The sequence below is a fragment of the Nelumbo nucifera genome, chromosome 2 (assembly GCF_055504915.1).
Source record: "Nelumbo nucifera cultivar China Antique chromosome 2, China Antique-T2T, whole genome shotgun sequence".
NCBI lineage: Eukaryota > Viridiplantae > Streptophyta > Magnoliopsida > Proteales > Nelumbonaceae > Nelumbo > Nelumbo nucifera.
In genome coordinates, this window is record NC_142650.1 from 68,771,204 (window position 1) to 68,786,903 (window position 15,700).

Genomic DNA, 15,700 nt, shown 5'->3' on the forward strand with positions numbered 1-15,700 from the left:
GACAAATATGATGTGAACATTAACCCTATCGACCACGTCGAGGCCTTGAAAGCTCAATTGATGCTGCATGGATCTTCTGAGGGCCTAATGTGCAAGACTCTCGTGGCCACACTCAAGGGTCTAGCCTTGACCTGATACTCCTCACTCCCCCTGTGCTCCATTGCATCATGGAGTCAGCTGGAGGCCCAGTTCTGGGCATAGTTTACAGCAAGCCAGAAGCAATTGAAAACCTCGGCTAGCCTTATGTAGGTGTGATCCACATCATATCAGGAGGAATCGCCGCAGGAGGAGAGAGTAGATCGGGGCATAAGAAGTATGCAAGGCTATGCGAAATCGACAACGGGGGCACAAGAAGAAACACGACCAGTCTATCACCTTCACCAACGATGACCTCCAGGGAGTTGAAATCCCGTACGATGACGCCTTAGTAATCATAGCCGAGGTTGCCAACTTTGAGATGCGGCGGATTATGGTTGATATGGGTAGCTTCGCTGATGTAATCTTCAAGGACACATTCAAGAAGCTCAACATAGACGAAGAGCACCTCACTCCTGCCAACACTCCCCTATTGGGCTTCTGTAGGGAGTCCCTCTTGCCCATTGAAAGGATAATCTTTCCCCTTCTGATCGGAGATGGCGACATTACTGCGACAAGCATGGTGGACTTCATTGTGGTTCGCTGACCCTCGTCTTACAATGCTATCCTCGGCAGGCCGACCCTTAATGCTCTACAGGCTATGGTGTCCACATTCCACCTCGCCATGAAGTTCCCCACCGAATACAGCGTAGGTGTGGCACATGGGGACCAAAGAACTGCATGGTAATATTACTTGCTCTCCTGTCGAGGACAACGCCCAACTGCCAAAATGTTGATGGCCGAAGCCTATGATCTGCGGGACGAGGTAAGAACATAGCGCGGTCAACTTGTCGAAGACCTCATCCAGGTGCCACTCAACGAAGAAGACACCGAGAAGATAGTCCAGGTTGGCTCTCTCCTAGATGACCGCCCCTGAGAAGAGCTTGTACAACTACTGAGGATTCATGCCGACATGTTCGCCTAGTCGGTGATAGATATGCCGGAGATTGACCCCAAAGTCATCACGCATCGCCTGAACGCCGACCCTCACTACCAACCTATCAAGTAGAAGAAGAGGAGCTTCGCAACGGAATGGTGGCAAGTGATCGTAGACGAAGTGTAGAAGTTGCTTGACGCCAGCTTCATTCGGGAAGTCAAATACCCCAACTGGCTGGCCAACGTGGTGATGGTGAAGAAAGCCAATGGGAAGTGGAGGATATGCATCAACTTCATTGACCTGAACAAAGCTTGCCCTAAAGACACCTTCCCTCTACCGAGGATCGATTAGCTCGTCAACACAACAACAGGCCACAAACTCCTGAGCTTCATGGATGCCTTCTCAGGATACAACCAGATTCAAATGCATCTTGATGACTAGGAGAAAATGGCTTTCATCACCAACTGCGGCCTATACTAGTACAAGGTGATGCCCTTTGGCCTCGAGAACGCCAACACTACCTATCAACGGCTGGTGAATGAGGTATTCAAGGATTAGCTCGGCCGAAACGTGGAAGTGTACATCGACGACATGCTTGTAAAGAGCAAGAAAGTCGAGCAGCACCTTGCCGACCTAAAAGAAGTCTTTGACACCCTTAGGAAGTATAAGATGAAGCTAAACCCAACCAAATGTGCTTTTGGGATCGGCTCCGGTAAATTCCTTGGGTTCTTGGTGACATGAGGGGGATTGAAGCCAACCCAAAAAAAATACAGGCCATCATCGACATGCAATCACCCCAATCTCACAAAGAACTGCAACGACTCACCGGTAGAGTAGCCGCCCTCAGTAGGTTTATGTCCAAATCCATGGACCGGTTCTTGCCCTTCTTCAAAGTCCCTAAGCGACTGAAGGACTTCTAACGGACTGAGGAATGCGAGAAAAATGCATGAAAATATCAAGCATTTTGCAAAAAAAAAAAATCAGAGAAATGCATGAAAATACTTGAGAAGCAAACAATTTTACAAAAATTACAACAATTTTACGCTTGTTCTTTCATCAACTAAAAAGTAACAATTCATAAACTTCAAAAGAAAATGAGAATAAAACATGTGAACATGTCAAATTAAAAAGAAAGCACATAATTAAACAAGCAAACAACTCAAATATAGAACACAATAACACAGCTAGACTCTAGCTCTAGATCTCCAATTGTAAAACATTTGTTGAGCTAAGGTATTCTTAAAATTGGCCCATTGATTAGTAGGGATAATAGTAATAATGTATTCCACTTGATCAACATCATTCTGGCTAACTTCATTCTCCATGGGATCTATAGTCATTTTTCTCATCAAATTATGTACAAGACAATAAACCCATTGATTAGTACGGCATATGGTTGTTGCACATCCTTCAATTGTCAAAAGAAATTGTATGCTAAGATTTATTTAACTCATCAATACTAACAAATTCATTTACCTTGAGGGACTTTTAATCCATTAGGCCTAAAAATTGCATCTCGAAGCACATGACTGTCACGTGCAACCAGGTAACACAAATAAATTGCATGTCAGGTGAACATACATATAACACATTGGTGGCAATATATTGCCTTTCTTGTTTGATACCTTGGTTTGTCCTCGACAAGAACAGACACATGAATCATTGTATGGTTGTACCGTCTAAAGCCCCAAGACAATTCTACGCTACAAAAGAAATTGTGTGTATATATATACAAAATGAAATGATAGAAATCAGTGCAATAATCAAATTATAATACCTTAAAGCATTTCCATTTGTCATCGATAATTGGTTCAGGGTTTTTAAGCAACACTCTATGCAACTTCAATTCAACTAGGAGACACCAACTAAATTTACAGCCCATTCCACACAACATATCAAAAGTGCTCATATCCATCCATTCGAAGCTCACTCATGCAGTACACATCATTCTCTCTAGTGAGCCTGCTTATATATTCAATCCCTTTCATCCTCCTTTCATATTTACTTACTTCTAATTTTGAAATACATTAATACAATGCAATACCACATATTAACCAAAACAATCAAAATTGAAAGACGTGTGTCATCTCTGTATAATAATATTGAACACATTAGGTTTAAATAAAAACAAATGTGAAAGCACATCCATCCAAATAAGAATTACTCAAGAACATGGGGATTTATTGATACAAGAAGCAACCCATTCATTAAGTCATCCCATTCAAGTTCATTTGCAACCCATTAATCATACAATAAGTAACCTCTTGTGAGATGGGAATGAGGCTAGAACACTTTTTTAGGCCTTTTCTTCTTTTCAGATTTGGTACTTCTTTTTGGGCTTCCGATTCCAAAGAGGATCAAATTGATCCAACCAAGAGCATGCTGTTTATCACGGTATCAATACAACACTACTTGTAGATGAAATAAAAACTTCCAAACAGATGTTCATCTGATTATATGTTTCAAAATTTGAAAAAAAAAAACTAGAATTATTTAGATTTTCTTAGAGAAAGAATCCAGAACAAATAAAACCAATCCAATTTAGACCGAGTACATCACCTAAAAAACTAAAACTAAGTTGGGTTAGAATCTATGCCTATATTTTAGGTGAATGCTAAAGAAAAAACTACAAATACACCCATCCATCTACAATGAATCTGTAAATTCGTGAGCTACCCCTTGAAAGAGGTGGAAATCCTGTTGAACTTGAGGAGATGGGGTTTAAAATCGTGAGCTACCCGTTGTCCTTGATTGGGGTTTCTAATCGAGCAATGCAGGTCAAAGTTCCTATTCTGAATTTTCTTGTGGTTATATGATGCTTTTGCAGTAGTTTTTCCTACATCTTCTTTGCGATTTTAGGGGAATAAACAATATATTTGTTCCTGTCCTCTTGGGTACATTTTGCCGCGACTCTCTTGCATCAAGTAGGGGGCCTCTCCATCAGGCATCAGCCAAAGATCATTAAAGCATAAATGAAGGCTTTGACAGTAGAAGCATGGCAAGTCTTTGAGTATGCAGAAGTAAAGCTTATAATAGATATGAATTTGAAACGCAGGCAGTTTAAGGGTCAAAACAATTCTGCTTATCCATCCTTTAACTGTCATGACCTCTAATTCTCTATACTTCTCTACGTGCCCAACCTTCAGGAAGACCAAGAAGTCACAAAGTGGCCCTTGCTTTAGGGTCAAGCCTAGGCTGCGTCTGTCAGCTTATTCTTGGATTGGGATTTCTTTGGTGGAGGCAAAAGCACAACCGATGGATATTCTTTGATATTAATGGCTAGTAAAGAAAAACTGAAATAATTTTAGCATAACTAGTAATATGAACTGGCTAGTCCTCTCATCTTACAAATGTTCAATCTCTTCCAAAATTTCAGAGCAACATTATGAGGAAGTTTGCCTTGGAAACTTGAAGAGGTTACAATTCAGGGAGCTTCACATTGCGACAAACAACTTCAACAGCAAAAATATACTTGGAAAGGGTGGCTTTAGGATTGCCTACAAAGGGTGTCTCCAAGATGGGACCATCGTGGCTATAAAGAGGCTCAGGGATGGAAATGCCATAAGAGGGGAGATTCAATTTCGGACAACGTTGAGAAGATAAGCCTAGCATTACACCGCAATCTGCGCAGATCTATGGGTTTTGTTTGACAGCCACAGAGAGGCTTCTTGTTTACCCTTACATGTCCAATGGGAGTGTGGCCACCCGTCTCAAAGGTGAAGAAATCTTCAATATTTAAAAATTTCTCTTCTTTGATATCTAATTGAATTCTGGATACCATAATTACATTGTATCTTAAGGCTGTTTTCCTTTTACAGGAAAGCTAGCATTGGATTGGGCTACCAGGAAGAGAATAGCCTTGGGGGCTGCAAGGGGTCTATTATACCTTCATGAGCAGTGTGATCCAAAGGTAGGTAATTCACAGGGATGTGAAGGCTGCCAACATATTACTTGATGACTACTATGAGGTTGTAGTAGGGGATTTTGGGATGGCAAAGCTTTTGGATTACAGGGATTCACATGTCACCACAGCTGTGAGGGGAACTGTGGGGCATATAGCCCTTGAGTATCTCTCCACAGGCCAGTTCTCAGAGGAAACAGATGTGTTTGGGTTTGGGATTCTCCACCTTGAACTAATTACAGGTCAGAGAGCTCTGGACTTTGGCAAGGTAGCAAACCATATGGGAGATATGATTGATTGGGTAAACACTAAGAACAGTATAGATATATTCCTACTAACCTCATTTTTTTAATGGATTCATGTGTTCAAAACTTATTTGGATGACTTCTTTGGTCATGATCACAGGTAAAAAATTCTTATTCTTGTTTTAATAGCCACTGAATTTGCAAATCCACCTAATGCCTTATGAAATAGTTTTTTCTTAATCAAAATAACAAATATTAATAATCATCTGATCAAATATATACACTAGGGGTGTACAATTGGTCGATTCGGATAGAACTGAAGATCTAATCGACTATTCGGTTTGACCATCTCTCCCAATTGAACCAAACCGGATTACAATTTAAAACCGAACCAACCCTAATCAATTTCAACTCAGTTTGGTTTGGTTTCAATGATTAATAAACAACTAGATATTAATCTTTAATCTAGGTTTTAATGAATAATTAATGCAAATATGGTCATTTAATGAATATTTGAATTACTAATTATTAAAGCAACTACACTTATTATTCACAAACAATTAATGAATAATTAATAATTTGTCTAAACTTTAATACTCTGTTTTTTAGGACCTCTAGGCTATTTAATTAACTATTATTGATTAAAAGTTGGAATAGGCCCAACCTCCCAAAGCACAATGGGGAATTGTGAATTGATTATTACCTGTTGAAAAAGATAATAATTATTAATTAATAAGTATAAACTATTGAATAAACTATTATATATTTAATATACTTAATTAAATTCAACCACTAATTTGATTTTCGGTTCAATTCGATTGAAAAGCTCAACCAAATTAAACCGAAACCAAAAACCAAATTTTTAGAAACAAAAACCGATTTGAACCAATATCCGAAATAACCAAATCAAACTACCTTATTCGATTTGATTCGGTTCGATTTTCGGTTATCAACTGAACTTGAGCACCCCTAATTTACACAATTAATTTTTTACTTTTTATAAGGCAAAGGCAACTTTAATTTCATCTGACTCCAACCTTGTAATGGTTTTTTTTTTCATGGATAATAATAAATCATCATCAACACCAAGATCATGATCACATTGGAATGTTGGATTTAAATAATATGCTAAAATTCAAAGAAAATAACATTATTAATTGAAATCTTAAATATTCATTTAGCAATTAGCATAAATATTGAGAGTTAATAATACAATTACATAATGTAAAAAAATACCTACTTTATATAAATGATGAAGAGTTGTGAATTTCATCTCTTGTCTATTAGTCTATTATGTGCTTATTTGAATTAAGATTTTTTTTTAATTATCTTTTGAACTTTGTCCAGTGCTTCATATACAATTCCTATTGTTGCTCTATTTTTTACCATCAATTATATGAAACATTTTCACAAGAGGCGTAGTCATTAAAGCATATAATTGAATAAATTATAAAATTTATTATTATTAATAGTTTGTTCAACTTCTTTTCTCTCTTTTTTTTTTTTTTTTTTTTTCTTGTGATAGGACTCATCTGAATCAATCTTATGTTTCAATGTTGCCTTTTAAGAGTTAAAACTTTCAAAATCAATATAATGAATTCCAAATTGAATTGGCCTTGGACGTGGTAATTCTCTATTATTTGTAAAATTCCTCATCAAATTGAGAACAATTGAGTAGTTATAAATAAAATTGATAATCATTGTTGCCCTTTTAGTGACCTTACACATCATAAAAACTTTAGTAATATCTTCTAACATTAAATCAATGTAATGAGCTACACATGGTGTCAACATAAATGTTTTATTTTTATTTTAACATTTTTTCAACTACTTTATAAATATTTTCATTATTAGCCACAATTTGAATAACATTTTCTGTACCAACTTCATTAACCACTATATTCATCAATTTAAACAAATATTGTGTATTATATTATCATTACATGCATTAATAGATTTATGAAACATTGTTTCTCTATTACAATATACCATAAAATTGGTTATGGACAATCTAATTGGTCATGTCTAACTATCATACATAATAGTGAATCTATATGTTTTAGGTTGTTAAAAAACAAATCTGAAATAACTTATTTATTCTTCAACTTCCTTATTTAAGAACATCCCGATAATCTCATGAGGTATAAGCCCTTGTACACATTTTCTTATCTTTACTATTTTCATTTATCATAATTTTATAATAAGGAGAAGTTGCTGCATTTGGAGGATATGGTTATATAAAAAAAAAAAATGAAATATCCTTTCAAGTATCGTGTCCAAATCCCATGTCATAAACACTTTTTAATTTTCTTTTACCCAACATCTTTGTCTTTATACAAATACATGTTCATTTCTTCTATATTAAATGCTTTTTCTTTTTTTTTTTTTTGGAAAAAACACTTTTACTCGCGATTGTGATGAAAAACCCTCATCTTGATGTTGTGATCTTCTAAATTGGGCCCTAGTGCTATGTAATCTTTCTACACTACAAGAAAATGGGTCTATAGCCATAATACTATAGCTATGGACATAAAAAACCATGACTAAAACATGGGATATTGCCTCAAACATCAAGTTTCTGTAGCTATAGTCCTTTGTCTATGACTAAAAGCAATTTTATAGCCATGGGTTTTAATTATCCATGGCTAGAAACTATATAAATACATATTAACTTGCGGCTACGGTCATTTTGTCTGTCGCTAAAGACCTTTTGTTGATATTATTTAAAAGTTATTAATGGTTATAACTACGGATATAACCATCCATAACTATAACATCATGGATTTAACCGGTAATAATTCGAATGCCTAAAGTATTGTATTATTTTCTCTTTCCCTCCTGCCCCCAAAACCACTCTTTGCACGCTTTTTCTATTTACTTCGTTTAACAAAATTATCTTCTATCTTTCTCTTTCTCTTTCTTCAATCTTCATTTCTTATTTGCTTGCTATACTCACAAAACCCTCATCTTTTCTTTCAATTGAGATATACCACAAATCATTCGTTTACGCTAAAGTGTCTTTGCCAACAAACCATTAGTTGGTTCAAGTGCTGCTATAGTAACAATTGCATTGGCTCTTCTCTCACTCTTTATCTCTCTCATCGTAAAGATACAAAATGTTTATGACAAAAGTGTTTCTTTAGATGCAAGAACTGCCAAAGGTGTACAACTTCATTGGCTCAGGTTTGTTTTACTTACTCAATCTCTCTTCAACTTCATTGTTTGTAAGTCTCCAATCGCTTTTGGGAGAGAATCATTCAAACCTTAATTTGTTGTATGAAAGATCTCAAAATGGACCAATTATTAATCAGGGATAATTCTTTTTAAAAGATTAAAATTAAATACTATTACAGAAAAAAGGAAAAAAGTTGAAGATTGTCGATGGGTAATTCTTTAGCCGGGGGTATCATGTGAGGTTGTCACTTGGGTGGCCAAGTCTGAGCTTTGTTAGAACTGGTACAATGAGGATGGATTTTGCTTTTGGCGTTCATTTGTACCATTTTGAGGAAACCTCTCCCTCCTATTTTTATACAAATACTAATATCATTTTCCATAAAAGTTATTTTATGAAACTTTACCATGTTCAACTGGGGATAAATGACCAAATTTTAATATGAGATTTAATCTATGTGTATTTTGAGACATGAAGAATCTGATGGTGAGATTTATTTGAGTTTTTGGGTTTGGTCATCAAAAGAATATTTTGTAATTGTGAGGAATCTTTAGAGATATTTTGTATAATTTGGCAAGGGTGGACGGATGGTCTTGAAAGGGTGTTGGTTTGGGGAGAGGGTTAGAATGATTTTTTGAATGATTTGGAGGACCTTCACAATTTGTTGGGGTATTCTAGAAGTTGGGATTTAGATTTTAAAGATGATTAGTTTATTTTTGGGGAATTAAGGTTTTAGATGATTGGTGGGGACTTAGAGTTTGGGAAGAAATAAATGGGGTTATAGTTGAGAGTTTGGGGACTTAGCCTGTTAACCTTGACTATTAATAAAATCAATTTTACTATATTTTTATTATTGTTAGATAAATTTATATCTTGGTAATTTGAAGAAAAATATTCTATTAATTCTTTTGCCATGTTTCTCAAACTTCCTTGTTTTTATTAGGAGAACTGTCTCTTCTCAAACTTTAGGACCTATATAAAATCATTACATACATAAGAAGCATGTATAATGGGGATTCAAAAATCAGACTCAGATCCCATGTAGGTTGGATTGGTTTAGGTCTTTGGGGTTGGGTTGTACCATTATAGGCCTAGATAGGTCGATCAAGGTTCCAATTGTTAGCCACTTGTATCTTGTGAGATATTAAATTGCATTATCAATGGTCATAGGGTAACATTTTGTTGGTTAACTCGATTAGATTGAATAAAATCTCTCTCTCTCTTAAACCAAGGAATTGTACATTTTCGCTTTAATGGAAAGAAAAAGCAAGGACATATATGGTTACTTAAAACCATAGCACTATTATAATCCATTTATATATAGAATGCATGCTCTTATATATGTGTATTACCAATTTATCACAACATAGGCTAAATCCCAAGAAGACTATCTTCTAATAAAAAATTTGATTACTATTTTCAAGTACTCTAGGGTTAAATGAGAGAGTCCTTGTCACCATTTGAATTATGTTTCTTTAAATTTAAAATTGTGGCTTTGTGTATCGTTGTAGGTTTAGGGGAGTGTTAGAAAGACCCAAGTAACATAGTGCCAAGAATAGACAAATATCAGTTGGTAACCCAACAATAGATATAAGGATCTCAATTTGGAAAATAAAACATGTAGGATTTGTTTGGTGCTCATTAAAAAATAAGAAAAACATTTGTTTGATGCAAGTCAGTTGGGAAAAATAATTTAGTAACATAAATGCTTATAATTTCATTTCTTGTTGGTATAAGACATCATAAACGCCAAGTCTATGTGGTCAGTGATCATAGAGTAATAGCAATAAAACATAAGGTTTCTTTAGTGAAATTTATTGGTTTACCTACTTCCACCCTACCTATTACTACTACCTATTCATTTCTAAAATAGTGTTTGGTGGCATACAATTGTACATTTATCCTCTGGTTTTACTTCTTTCCTAGGTTGGCCCAACATATAATCATACATAGCAATAGTAGTATATTCTTGACAAACAAAGACCAACGAAGAAGTGGACAAAAAGTTGAGAGATTATTTCTAAAATCTAGAAGAATGAGAAAACAAAAATAAACCAATCAGAAGGAGAGGTAGCCAATTCGATTGAAGCTTGGTCAAATTCTAGTGATGAGCCACTTATTGAGAAGCATAGACTGATTTCTAATTGAATTCCACCTAAAATCAATGAAACATAGACTGATTTCTGGTTTTTGATTGAAGTGGTAGCCTCTTCCACCCTTGATAGCTTCAAGTTTTTGAACCATGATGTGCTCTAAATCTCAACAAAGGTCTGAAAAGATCTATCTAGTGGCAAAGAACCGTTGCATCACAATAAAGGACTTATAAAGGATCCCTATCCTACCTAACAGCTAACATTTAGCCTCACCGTCCCCACCTCTTCAAAACATCACTTAGCACCTATAAAGGACCGAATAGTGAAAAACAACATCAGAATAACATTTGGGCACTCACTTTTTTGATGAAAATGAATCATAGACAGACGGACAACCTCAACTACACATAAAAGACAGTGATATTTATTGATCAATGGATGTCTTATGAATCTGACAAAATTTAGAGGTAGTTGAGAGAGGGGTAGTGGTGGTGACCGGAGAGGATGAAGCAATGAAAGCTATTATCATTCTAAACTTTTCTCTTTCCATTATTACTTAGTACCTAGCTTAACCTAACCAACTAACCTCTTTCATTGTCCACCCTTTAGTCCTTTCCCTTAATTAATGGGTATCTTATTAAATCAAATTTCCTTCAATTATTAGAATAGTATAAAGGTTGAGACCTAAGATAGTAAGATGCAGCCCTAGCCAGTTTCCCACATTTCCATTAAGGCACTCTTTGGATGCTATGTAAAATGCAATTAAGAAATTATACTTTACAGGAGATGCTTTTAAATAGCGACTCAAGACAGGGCTTTAGAAACCTACCAAGTGTTGGGTCCACTTATCGTTATTATTTTCATTGGTATTATAAAAAAATGTTTCACCTTTGTACAAAAGGATGCTTCAATTAAGTTAACAAGTGAGGAGAGCAATACAATGAACTTTCTTGTATTTTTGGAACAAGATTCCTGTTGAGTTCATTTTAGAATATGAATTATAGCATAACACCAAGATAAGTTGTTTAGAAGTGGTTCTAAAGCACCCTGGAAATCATTTTGTGTGATTGGGTTGTTAGTCTAATGTATTATTCTAGATTCAATTCAACTACGCCCAGAATTGCATTTGTTCATAAGAGGTGTGCAGAGCCTGGCTTCTATAATTTCTTTTGGAATCCTAACTTGGCATTTCATTAAAATAGCATGCTTAATTACAATCTTTTGTCAATACAATAAGCTTGTAAAAATGTAGGACACAAGGACCAAGTCTGTTGTTGGTTAACTAGAAGGCCATATTTGGCAAGACAATAAGCTGAAGAATTTGCAGACCTTGGAATATAGTAAACTGAGCATGGGGATAGCCTCTGTAAGTTCTGCAATCAAATTAATTGAACACCTTTTCCAACTTAATAGGGGTATAACATACGAAGTCCCAGCTATTAGATTAAATTGCTTCTTGGGGTGGACTCCTGACTTCTCCATGAGACTGCAAATGATATTTGGGGATCCAAATTTGATTTGATTTTAAGTGGATCAAACAAGGATCCACTCCAATCTGATCTGACACGGCTTGATCTGATAATATTCCTCTATCTACATAAAATTATTATGTATCTATCAATTTAGTTTCAATTTTTCATGTGGTGTGTCATAGCTTATAGAGGCATTTTTCAAGTCATTTTATTCACAATTCATTTCACTAGAAGAGATGGGTAAGATGCCCAATTCCAACTTTTCCCAATAAAAAGGGAATTGAATTGGCTCTATGTGAGTTTAAAAGGCCCTATATTTTATTATTTAATTTTTTATTTTAAAATTTGAAAAGAAAAACTACAAAATTCTAACGGGGTTGGAAATCATAATAAGCTAATGTAGTTGTAGGCAACTGCGTTCCAAGTATATAGAATAGATTAGTAATATGTAATATTCTAATTGTTTTTAAATTTAATTTATTAATGGTATTCAATATCCAAATTCCAACCTACATCTAATGTATAAGATTTGATACAGATTGGTTTGCCCCATGTGATTAGAAGCCAGATTAACCACCAAATCAATAGTATTATGAATTTGATAAGCCAAGAAAAGCCCGCTAGAACATATGAAGGCAATATTGATTTTTGTTAGAGTAATTATTTTGCTATATGTGATGGAAGTTTGGCCTCCGTAGGGGTGGGGTGTCATATGTTAGACCCAATTAGTGGGTTAATGGTGGCAAGGTACATGTTTAGGCCCACTGACATTCACTACATAGAGAGCATTCACATCTATTGGTCTGAAGTTCACCTCCTAAAAGGGAGGAATGTTGAATAACCATCTTAACAACTGGGTCATTGCTCTTTGTAAGAATACTCAGAATGGTGACCAATGGGGATTTACACCTGGCCCCATATAGTTGGAAAAAGGCTTTGTTGAATTGATCAGTAGCAAAGAAGTTCCTCAGCCTCATTTATTTGCAATTAGATGCAATATTTTTCACCCGATTCAAATTCGCATACCTTTGTTTGTAGAATTTGCATTTTTTGCCTCATTTGCACCTATTGGTAGTACAAATTTTGCAAAGTGATGAAAGATTTGTGATGAAATTGGTGAAATACAACAAAGAAAAATAACTAGAAACACTCACAAAGAATCTCACGAACAGAGAAGAAGGCACAAATTAAACAGCAACCAAGCTATTTTTTTATTTGAAAACTGGACACTACAACTGATGAACTTGTTTGCCTTATATAGGCATACATGATGATCAACTAATTAAAACATTTTAATTCCACTAATATTTAATTTGGTAACTAACTTAACAGTTACTAATTCACTAACACAAATTCGGTAACCGACTACTAATACAAAATTCGGTAACTGATTAACAATTACTAATCTACTAATAAAATTGGTAACTGACTAATAATTATTAATCTACTAATAAAATTTGTAACTGACTAACAATTACTAATCCATTGACGTGTTGGTGTTGTATTTTATCACTCCCCCTCAACACCAGCTTTGATTCTTTCTATCATCCCGAGTTGCATGCAGAAACTTTCAAACTTGTTGTCACCTAAGCCTTTTGTGAACAAATCAGCAACTTGGTTTTCTGTCTTAACATGTTCGAATACAATTTCTTCTTGCAGAATTTTTTCCCTGATAAAGTGGTGGTGCACCTCCACATGTTTAGTTCTTGCATGAAAAATTGGATTCTCCGCCAAACGTATTGCCGACTGATTGTCGCAATACAAAGTAACTGCATAATCTGTTGATTGACGCAAGTCCTTCAACAATTGTATAAGCCAAGTGCATTCTTGAGCTGCCATTGCTGCAGCTCGATATTCTGCTTCTGTTGTTGATAGAGATACAGTTGGCTGTCTTTTACTGCACCAAGAAATTGCTCCAGACCCAAGCATAAAGACATACCCAGTTGTTGAGCGTTGGGTATCATGATCACCTGCATAGTCCGCGTCACAATAACCAGCTAGTTTGCAATTCTCACTTTTCTTATACAGAATGCCATAGCTAGGCGTACTCTTCACATATCTTAAAATTCGCCGAACTGCTTCTAAGTGAGGCTTCTTTGGATTTTGCATGTACCGGCTCATCATACCAACTACATAAGAAACATCAGGTCTGGTTAAAGTTAAATAAATCAAACTACCCACCAACTGTCGATACATCGTTACATCTTCCAGATCTCTCCCTTCATGGGCACACATTTTGGCGTTTGGCTCTATTGGAGTCGAAATTGGTTTGCACTCAAGCATTCCAAACTTCTTCAATAAATCTCTGGAATATTTTTGTTGGCAGAGAAATATTCCTCCTTGAATGCGATCAATCTCTAGACCAAGAAAGTGTTTGAGCTGACCAAGTTCTTTCATCTGAAACCGAACTGATAGATTCTCTTTTGTTTGGAGAATTTCTTCTTCACAATCTTCTGTTATAATTAAATCATCCACATATACTAGCACAATAGCTAGCTTCCTACCATTCGCTTTGACAAACAAGCTAGAATCTGCAGGTGCCACTGAATAACCACAGTGAGTCAGAAATTCAGCAATTTTGCCATACCAAGCTCTCGATGCTTGCTTTAGTCCATAAAGCACATTCTATAGCTTACACACAAATTTAGGATGATCTTGACTCTGAAAGCCCATCGGTTGAACCATGTAGATTTCCCGATCTAACTCCCCATGCAAGAATGCATTCTTCACATCTGACTGCCACAAATTCCAATCTTTGTTAGCTGCAAGTGCAAGTAGAACTCGTACAGTTGCAACTGGACTAAACGTTTCATCATAGTCTAGTCCATATTGTTGAGAAAACCCCCGAGCTACCAAGCGAGCCTTGTGCCTCTCGATTGATCCATCTATGCGACGCTTTACCTTATACACCCACTTGCAAGAGATAGGCTTCACATCTTTAGGTTTTGGCATGAGCTCCCAAGTCTGATTTCGTTCTAATGCAGCGATCTCCTCATCCATAGCTTTATTCCACTCCGGATTTTGAAATGCTTTCTCAAATGTCTCTGGTTCTTTTGCAGCTACTTCTTCTATTATAGCGGTGTTGGCATATTTGGGATTTGGCTTTCTAGCTCTTGTAGATCTTCTGAGAGGAGTTGGTGCTTCTGCTTCAATAGGCTCAGCTTCTTTGCCTGATTGATCATAAACTCCAGTTTGCCAAGAACTTTGAGCTATGTCTTGCTGGACATTGCTACCATCATCTGCATCTTCAGACTTTCCTAAACTCAGCTGGATTTGAGCAGATTGTAGCTCATCTTTAATAATATCAGAGTTTGGCAGTATCTCCTTTTCTAAGGACCACCATGAAGATGCTTCATCAAACACCACATCCCGAGACGTGTAGCACTTTCCAGTTGTAGGATCACAGCACCTCCATCCTTTTCTTTGATTGTCATATCCTACAAAAATGCACTTAACAGCTTTCTTGTCCATCTTGCTATGTAAATGATCAGGTACAAAAACATAGCAAATACAGCCAAAAACTCGAAAATAGCTAACTGTACGTTTTACATTCCACAACTTTTCAAAAGGTGAAAGAAAGCATAACCTTTGTTGAGGAAGTCTGTTGATTACGAAGGCTGTAGTCTTCTTTGCTTCTACCCAAAATTGTCTTAGAACATTCTTCGCATGAAGCATACTTCAACATATTTCTGCCAAGTGCTTGTTCTTCCTTTCTGCTACTCCATTTTCCTGTGGAGTATTAGGACATGTGAACTAATGGTGTATTTGGTGCTCCCGAAGAAAATCACTAAACTCCCCTGAGGTA

General features: G+C 36.0%; 1 pseudogene; it reads left to right on the top strand.

Moving 5' to 3' along the window:
• Positions 1–325: 325 nt before the first annotated feature.
• LOC109114951 (protein CLAVATA3 INSENSITIVE RECEPTOR KINASE 6-like) lies at positions 326–5,354 on the top strand (annotated as a pseudogene).
• The last annotated feature ends 10,346 nt before the right edge of the window (positions 5,355–15,700 follow it).